The sequence below is a fragment of the Augochlora pura genome, chromosome 7 (assembly GCF_028453695.1).
Source record: "Augochlora pura isolate Apur16 chromosome 7, APUR_v2.2.1, whole genome shotgun sequence".
Taxonomy (NCBI): domain Eukaryota; kingdom Metazoa; phylum Arthropoda; class Insecta; order Hymenoptera; family Halictidae; genus Augochlora; species Augochlora pura.
Window position 1 is genome coordinate 7,968,595 of NC_135778.1, and position 9,940 is coordinate 7,978,534.

The window sequence follows — 9,940 nt, forward strand, 5'->3', positions numbered from 1 at the left end:
ACTCAAAAAATTGACCAATGAAAATAGAATATAAATAAAATAGCACACAAATGAAACAGAACATAAATGTTTAAGTATTAATACTTTTCAATAGCGGCGATAGAGCCATTTAGCAACGCGTTAGTTTCACGTAAGCGGTCATAATTCCGTGTCTGACAGTTGTTAAAGCTTCGTTAATAACAAATTCGCGTATCAACGTGGAAAATTGTTTCTCCAATGGCAGAACGGCAGTAGCGAGGTGCTCATATAACGGGATATTGCTATTGCACAGAGCCTCGTGCACTACGACCCTAACTCCTTTCTTCCTTCTATTATGCGTCGTTCCGCTTTTTATTCTTTCCACTTCCCCATTTTCCCCTCCTCGACAAAGTTAAAAACATAGATAAAGTTGAAAGCATCGACAAAATTAAAAGCATTGACAGAATTAAAAGTATCGACAAAATTAAAAACATCGACAAAGTTAAAAGCATTGACAAAGTCAAAAGCATTGACAAAATTAAAAGTATCGACAAAATTAAAAACATCGACAAAGTTAAAAGCATCGACAAAGACCTCGATAATCGTTCCCATAACATTCGTTTCGTTAATTAATTGCCTCACCTCAAAGAGCCACTGTTTGTTCCATTTATCTCTCTGTTAGCACGCTCAAGGAAATCATCGTTCTCTAGCGCATTCTAGGATGATCTCGGCAATGATATCTCCCTTATATAATCGACGCGAATTATGCGAACGCGAGAAGAACATTCAATGACGAGTTTTCTTGGATCCGATAATGTGCGACGAAACCGCAACGAAACATTGCGCGTTCAATGAATGCAGACAATTTTGATTTCCCATAAAAATTCGCAGTCCAATCATTCCTAAAAAGTTGCACCAATGATGTCCAATTTTTTACGCGAAAAATAATATATAATTATGAATGATAAAAATAATATGTAGCTATAAATAATAAAAATCATATATAACTCTAATTATAAAAATCATATGTAACTATAAATAATAAAAGTAATATATAACTACAAATAATAAAAATAATGTACAATTATAAATCGAGCGCAAAATGGCACCTACCTATAAACTTAATACGACCGCAAAGGGTTAATATAGGACAATTTTGAAGTCGCTGTAATTTTAAGAAATGCTAGAAGTTCGACGCCTTATGGCTTTGTCGATGTGTGTAGGAAGCACGATTGTTAACGTGGCTGCGCTAGGAGAGACCCTGCCTCCGACATTTAAGCTGAGGAAATTCACAGTTAGCAGCTCGGGGGTCCGCGAGCTTGCTGGTCGAACGATTCAGCCGTAATGAGCAAACGAATCTCCGCGATTGCCTACCGCGAAGATTACCTGGAACGGCGCGCCGATTCTGCGTGAGATACGCGGCTAGAAATTCCTGGTGGAAGTCATTGCCGCGTCCCTTGACACATCCCGCACACGAATCGTCCGGCGCGGCGATTCCCTATAAGGACGCCGGCGAAGGAACGGTGAACCGGCGGCGAAGCAGCGGCGAGGAAACGGCGAAGAACCGTCGAAGGAGCGGCGAATCGGCGGCAAAAAAGCGTCGAAGTTGCGGCGGAGTTGCGGGAAAGTTGCGGCGAAGAATCGTTGAAGTTGCGGCGAGGTAGCGGTGAAGTTGCGGCGAGGTAGCGGCAAAGTTGCGGCGAAGAAACGGCGATTTAGCAGCGCTTTAGCGGCGACTTAGCGTCGGCGAACGGGCGACCTTAAGGTACGGTTCACAACCGTTTTGCCTCAAGGATACCCGGTGCGTGTCGGAAATGATTAACGCGAGCGCACTTGGATTCTTATCTGCTATTTACCCTTTTACCTGACCCCGTCGAGAGGATCTTTTACCTCCGCCAACAGGCTGCACGCAACTATTATCGCCAGCCCGGCAAGAAATACAGCGGACTTTTTCTAGGATCGCGGAGATTTTAAAAGAATTCTATAGAAAATGCTGGACATTTAAATAATTCTGCGAGTTAGTTACATAATTTGTTCATTCAATTGATTAGTCAAGTTACTTAATTTATTACTAAAATTTATTCAATTTAGTACTCACAATTTTTCAATTTATAACTCAAAATTATTTAGTTTGTTACTCAAGTTATTCAATTTAATACTCAAGTAATTCAACCAATTACTAAAAAATATTCAATTTCTAATTCAATCACTCAGTTATCTTAAAACCAAAAAATCACTGAAATACCATTTCTCAAAAATAAATAATTTAAATATTAAACACAAATATACTCTTCTGAGGATTCAAACGTATAATAAAAAAAAATGATACCCTTTTTCAAGGGGATGGAACAATTAAGATCGACGTACAATAGAACCAGAGACCATGGTTCTCATTGTTCGAGATGATTCTCGTCTCCGCTAGATCGATCGGCAACGTTTCAACGATGTCACAAGGAGACACGGAGGCGTGACAATTCCGGATATCTCGTTGCAAAAGAACAAAAGTTGTTGTTCGAGTGAAAAAAGGCCAGCGAGAAGCAAAAGGAGGAAGTAGAAGCAATATGAACACGCGCTCGCTTTCATACGTTTCGTCTGTTCCAATTCTCAGAGACTCGTGTTCTCGCCGAGGTGACACGTGTCACAGCCTCGCCGTCTCAGCGAACGACGGAAGGAACAATGGGAGAACACACCTGTCGCACGGCGACAACGCGACGATCGTAAACGTTGCGATGGAACGCACGAACGGAAAGTAAAACGTTCGGCAAACGATTGCGCAAACGTGTGCGCGATTCGCGAGATCGCGTTTATTAGAATGGAATTCTGTGTTTTCTTGTAAAACCGTCGCAATTAACGAAAGAATCAGAGCTTGCTTTCACCGACTGAATTACTGGAGAAACTTTAATTACACGACAATTTGGGATTGCAGTTGGAGTGCGATAAAAATATTAAGTATTAATTACGAATTAAAATGTGGTTGAATTACTGTCATTATGAAATAAAAATCTAATTGAATTATATTTATTACGAGTTGCATTTTAATCGATTTATATTTATCACCAATTAAAATATTTTGAATTAAATTTATCACTAATTAAAATGTATCTGAATTACATTCACTACGAAATAAAATTCAATTGAATAATATTCACTTTCAATTACAATATAATCGAATCACATTCATCGCGAACGGCGTAGCAATAAAATTACAACAATTACGAAATTCCCTCACTACGAATTTCATTATAATTCAATTACATTTATCACCAATTAAAACGTCGTTGTAAAGTCGCGTTGTAATTCAATTACATTAATTACGAATTCCTTCATCGAACGTTCATAAAAACTAACGAGTTACATCTCCACGCTGGTCTCGACGATCTCGCAGCTTGTACAACTCTGCCTCATCGTCCGATGCCTCGAGAACGAAGCGGACGCGTCCGCAAAGAAATTTTGCTAATGAGCGTCGAGGCCAAATGCGGGGGAACCGGTGAGCCACCATAACGCTGTTTGAACCGCGATCAGAGTGCCGGTAATTATCGAAGTTCTTGCAGCCTCGGCTTAATCTCTGCCGGCGCGTCATTAAAAAGAAATCTCTCCCCTTTCCCGTGCGAGATTATGCTAATCACTTTTCCTAGGTGCCTGTTCCGTGGCGGCGGCGATTCTAGACCGGCAAAAAGCATCGCGTTAAACTACTCGAGGGGGGCCATATACCTCCGTAATTTCCCGTAATTTGTGTCAGCCGACGGGAGAGATACGCGTGTAGGAAATCGCCGGCGATTTTGATTGCCGAACAAATCACCGAATTGTGCCCGTTCCGATCGCCGAGCACACTTTCCCCGGCAAACGAGACTACTCTTATGGGTGCCTAAGTTTATGGAGTATATCTTTCGTTTACGCGTCGCGAACGTGTCTCAATAGGAAGCACATAACTGTGCGAAGCAGACTTAGATAAGTCTTTGAGTGAATTTGAAATTTTAGTTGTGATTCAGCTTGATCAAATGTAATTGAGTATTGAAGTTTGATATAGTTAAGTTCAAATTAGAGAGTTGGGGGTAATTCTAATTTGAAGTTTAACAATTGTAATAAATAAGCTTGACATAACCTTAACGATTGTACTCGGTGAAATAAAATTTTGAATTGAGTTGAAAATGGTTGGAGTTGTTTGTGATCAACTCCAGTATAGATATTGACACCTTTAGATAGACACGACCTGCCTGACCACCCGAAAAATCTAGGAACAATAAGCGTATGAAGTAAGGTTATGTACCGATGCCATCACATAGTCACATCCTGCCTGGTCACCCGAAAGGCCTAGAACAAATAAGCGCCATGGGTGATGCATGCCCCATCTCTCAAGATTTATATGAACACCTTCGATCCCTAAAAAAGAGTTCAGTCAATCTTCATGTTGGGGTTTTCTATGAAAATTGTTTCCCCAATTACCTCGTCGACACTCACTTCTACACATTACGTAGGTAACACCATCTAAACTACCCTCTCACAACTAACCGATGAGAAGGCCACAGCTTCCATGCACGGTACAAACCTAACCCATTCGCATTCAATAAAAAAAAAACAATAAAAAGTTCAGTCAGTCACCAGGCGTCACGCGTTATAATTTTTATAATTTTAATGGTTTCGAAATCAAGAACACGGAACAGCTTTCGACACTTTTCGATAAAGAGTCCGGTCAATCGCCAGACGTGACGCGTCATAATTTTCCTCGCCAATACGTAAAGTAACTCTACGGATTATTCCATCGTATTCGGCTCTAGCCCCGTGACAACTGCATCGGTCATTGCATGTGGTCATCCTTAGATGTTGTTGGATCTAATCATTCAAACGGCGCGACAACCGACAGCTCGTTGCACAGTTACTTTACCTTTGGTGTATAACTGTGATTGGTCGCCGACCGACAGCGTTACACGCGCAGAAAGGAAATCGATTTCTTACCACACTCGTATTAAGAACTAATCTCGCTTGACATTTACAAACATCTTAAAACGCGCGCGTTACCGCTAGAACAGTTGCTCGCTGCGAAGAGACATTCGTTCGAGTGATAGGTTGATTCGATTCAGAGACACTCGTAAATGTTGTAGCAATATGTTCGGCGTAAGTATCTTATTATCTTCTTTTGCATTCCTCTTCTCTTTTTTTTCTCTCTTTGCATATTTAGAAATATTTTTTCGACGCTGAAATGCTCGAAATTGAATTGACGCTTTCTTGAATATATTATTTCAATTTTGAAATGTATATTTATCTTTCTTTGTGTATTTTCTTTCTTATTTTTATCTATTTATTTTTAATTTTTTAATTTACAGTTTTATGTTAAATAAAATAAATAATTCGTCAACAGTGTGATGCAACACTGTAAACTGTAATCAGTAATGAATGTAATACAATTGCAACGCAATTCTAAGCTTTGACAATTCACTGAAGACGATGATATAGTCTTATGTATAGCTGAAAACGAAGATTTACCCTTATGGATAGCTCAAAACGACGATTTACCCTTAAATACAGCTAAAAGCGAGGATTCAGCCTACGGTATCGTTGTCTGCAGAAAAATTAGATACCGCGCAACTTCCTCGCTAACGGATCTCTCTCTCGGCGCTTTACGTAACCGGCAACACGAACATCGTGCTCGACATCCGGGGCTACGTTGCTGCACGGGGTTAAGTTCGCTCGGAGGACTTCCGCGGTGCGCGGCGCCGATTTTTATTGGTTTCGAAATCAGGAACCTATCGACCGGCACGGAACACCTTTCGATTTACGAGGCTCGCTCCAGCTCGCTCCGGCGAGCGAGCCTGGAAATCGCCGGGGCGCACAGTGGTCCGGATTGACGCAAGGTGTGCCATTTGACCAAAAAATGAACTTGCGCATATCCATCTGTATTAAATAAATACTACTTCCTACATGTCTGCCAACCTCAAAAATAAAAATATTTGCATAATTTAACCCTTTGAAGGTTGACTGGCGACTCTAAGGCGCCGATAAAAATTATTACGCCATGTTTCAAAATAATTTTTATCAAATTCACTCGTATTCAAAAAATTGTCGGGACCTGTTAACTGTTGCAGAAGTCACAAAATTTAATTCCATAATGTGTATAAAATACTCCAAAGTATAATGGGTTGGTGCATATGAAATGTCGGATGTTTAAGTAAATATATAAAACTGTATATCTTTTTTCAAAAGCTGTTGATTTAATCAAAATATACCCCGTTTGCTTTACTACACCTTTTTCAACGAGATTTCAATACAGAAATGACTGTCTTAAACAAATTTTGATCTTTAGAATTAATAAACTCTGATATGGAATAATTCAGACCGTCCTCATTTATATACTATTTAGCCCGTAGAAACTCGGGCAGACTTTGAGCAGTTTTAGGACGGTGTTGCCATTATACGTTGTTCGGTTGAAGAATATGACAGCGACCTGTCATAAATAATGTCGGGATTAAGAGAAATAGAACGAACCCCAGCATGAAAAACGTAAACACTTGAGTTTTTCTTCTCTGACGTCAGCGACAAGACGTTGCCAGTAGGTTCGCCCTCGGCGCGTGGCTGTTCCATTACAAACCGCGCGAAGCGTGTTGACCAGCTCTGCGCTTGCATTTTACCGCATTTTCGTAACTTCCCCTCTACCCCTCGGACGTTAGAGACCCTTAGCGGACGGCTGGCGGATATATCCGCCCAAGCGTGTTTACCGTTGCGGACGACTGGCGGATTCCGTGAAAAGAAGAGCTAAACATCCGCCTTGCTCAAAAGAACTGTTTAGATTATAACACTTGCTATGTTACGATTTCGATAAGACGTTCCTAGCCGTCCTTTAAATGCCGGTTCATTTAGGTGCATCAGAACCGATTGAGAACGTCCAGAGCATTTTTCATTTAGAAAATTAGCGTTAAGTTTTAATTCCCTTTAAGTTTTATTTTTTATAATTTGTGTTTTTGAGAGAGAAAAGACGAACCATATTAAATAATAATAATAATAATAATAACGGTAATTAAATTAATGTATTTTTTTTAATTAATCCTTAATCTGACATTATTTCATTGATCAATCTAAGTTTCGCGTTTCTACGTTTTACGAACGAAGAGTTATGGGGGACAATGGCACACCTTGCGTCAATCCGGACCACTGTGGGGCGTCGACACGCACCGGCAGAACTGGAAACGGAGCACCGCGGCGATTCGAGCGAGCGTTGCGGCGGTGAAATTTCATCTCGTACCGGCGCGTCGCGTCCGCGGGACATAGCCGATTTTCCGGAACAAAACCGCGCTGCTCCTTGTATTCTTCCACGGGGCCTCGTAACATTCCCGATTTTCTCGCCAGATAACGGGAACGACCTGTAAAGCCGCTCGTGCTCCCACCACCTTGGCAAACACCGGAAATTTGTGCAAGCACCTTAACGCTATCGGCCCGAGCCATCGCACAGTGGTCCGGGAAGCGGTAATTTATGGCCGAAACTCGATTTTTTTAGACCTTTGTCTTGCTAACGATTCGTTCTGTCTCGAGTAAGGGGCATTTAAATGAGAAAGTTTAATTGTTTTTTATATGAAGGTGATATGCAAATTTGTGTTATAGTGTTTAGAAGAGTTGTAATTTTAATTAGTCACCTAAACTCCTGTATTTTTGATTTCCATTTTATTTTAATAACTGATTTATAACTGATAGATAACTTGTCGTATATATTCAATATATAATTAAATAGAGAACAAAATAAATAAATAAATTAATGAATAAATAAGTAAATAAAGGAAGAAAGAAAGTAGTACATGAAGAAAGCAATAGAGAAATAAATAAATAAATAAATATTCCAGCTCGCAACAAGACCCAGCAATCCAGCAATCCAGCACCTATTGCCTCCTAACCTCAAACCTGGAATTCAAATTCCCAGATGCACTGTACACGGTGCATCGAGCCATCTTCTTGGCTCCCCCGATCCTCTTTCGGCCGGTCGCCACGAGTTAGGCTCGTTCCTATGCATCATCGTGCACACGTAAAATCCGGGCAGAAGAGGTTCTGCTCGCCGGCTATCCGACCATTTATCTTGCCGGCCAGGCCTCGGACATTACCGCGTCCTTCGTTAGCCGCGCGATCTTCCTGATTCCGGAAGGTAATAAACGGGTTGCGCAATCGGATGAATTGGAACGATGAAAAAAAAAATTCGTTACACAGATTTACGGTTTCGGTATGCGGTAGAGCCGGCACGGCGTGATGGAATGCGACGATGTAATAGGACGTCGATGAACAGGATCGGACCCCGATGCCTCCGCAAAGCAAGGATACTAATTGACGATGCATCGTGAAAGTCTTTGTAACGAACGAAAGTGACCGGAAAGTTGCGTATTATGAGATCAGTTTAGGCTAAAAGTGTCGCGATTTTCCGGGATTCAACGCAACGCGCATTTTAGAAAATATTGTTATAGAATATTATAATATATTTGTTATAATGTTACTATAATTTTCATTATAATTTTTATTATAATGTTAGTATAATTTTTATTATAATGCTATTACAATTTCTATCATAATGTTATTACAATTTCTATCATAATGTTATTACAATTTCTATCATAATGTCATTACAATTTCTATTATAATGTTATTACAAATTTTGTCATAATGTCATTACAATTTTTATCATAATGTTACTATAATTTTCATCGTTATCAACACTTCTCCAATGAACTCTATTTCGTACAAATCTTGTGAAAATCGGCTCGCGCAGCTCGACCATGTTTCCGAGTAAGGTATTCATACGGAGGTTGTACCGTTCCTTGTAAATTGGAGGAATTGCCACTGGGGGGGTGATTCAGCAACTGTGGCGACTCTCTCATTCCTTGCGGCCGCGTGGATCGCGTCGAAAAACCACTGTGGGAAAAACTTGCGGAGATTGTTAACCGGGTACAGACGGCTGGCGAACCCGTCGTGAGACATTGATGTGATTCACGGTAGCCAAGATGTGCCGACGATATAATAGCTAGAAGACCTTCGGAACGGCCTTTGCTCGAACGTCCTTCGACCTCCGAGAATTCTTCCTCCGCCAATCTTCTGGCGCGATATACTAATCGATTGGTTTTCTCGAGATGATAGACGACTTTGTCACAGGGAATAAATTGCTGTTTTAATTCGACACTAAGACGCATGATTTAAAGATACAGAGATATAAATTATAATATTTAGTTAATTAAACTAAGTTATTAATTCATTGATTATTCTTATTTATTCTACGGAATATGCAATTCAATCTAACACCATCAAAATGTATTAAATTATGTATCAGTTCGTTGTATAAATTATTGTATTTTATTTAAGCCTAATGTATTATACTTCGTTTGAATTTAACGCATAACAAAATTGTGTAAAACAGAAACAAGCCTTGCGCTGTCAAATTAAATTCGAAGAATAGCACAGGAATTTTTAGTGGCGCCCAATAGTCGCCGCTCGGAGTGAAAAGGGTTAATAATTGATCGCAGCCGGCTCCGCGGATAGCGTAATGAAGATCCTCGGATAATAGGGTAACGAAACTCGTGGTCGTGTTTCCCGTGGAACGATCGTTAATCCACCGGAGAACCTGCGGGCGACACGGAATGGACCGGCGCCACGGTATCCTTTAACTGACACTAATTTCATCCTGAAGAGATTCTGATTTACGATGACTCGTTCAGCGAGTCGGGTTTCTTCTCTCTTCGGCTGCCAGCTCTCCGAGACGTTTCTCTGACGTCGCGCGCGCCCCCCGTTCCTCTCGAGGTTGCTGCTCCTTTGCGCGGACGCCGTCGTCGCAGATGTAATCGAAGAGGGTTCAATGAATCTGCGGATCTCCATTACGATTCCCGAGTACTTTTCACTGAATCCTCTTGACGTCCTTTCGACTTCGGATCGAGCGGAATATCACTTTTATGCGAATTCGACGGGGAGATGTGGATGTTCGGAGAGTAGAACTAGTTGTACTTGTTCCATAGTTCTACTAGTT

At 40.7% G+C, this 9,940-nt stretch overlaps 1 protein-coding gene across 1 annotated transcript in view; it reads right to left on the bottom strand.

The window, feature by feature from the left end:
* Nucleotides 1-9,940, bottom strand: part of Calpc (calpain C) — a 79,299-nt gene that overhangs the window by 62,350 nt on the left and 7,009 nt on the right. The window lies entirely within an intron of this gene.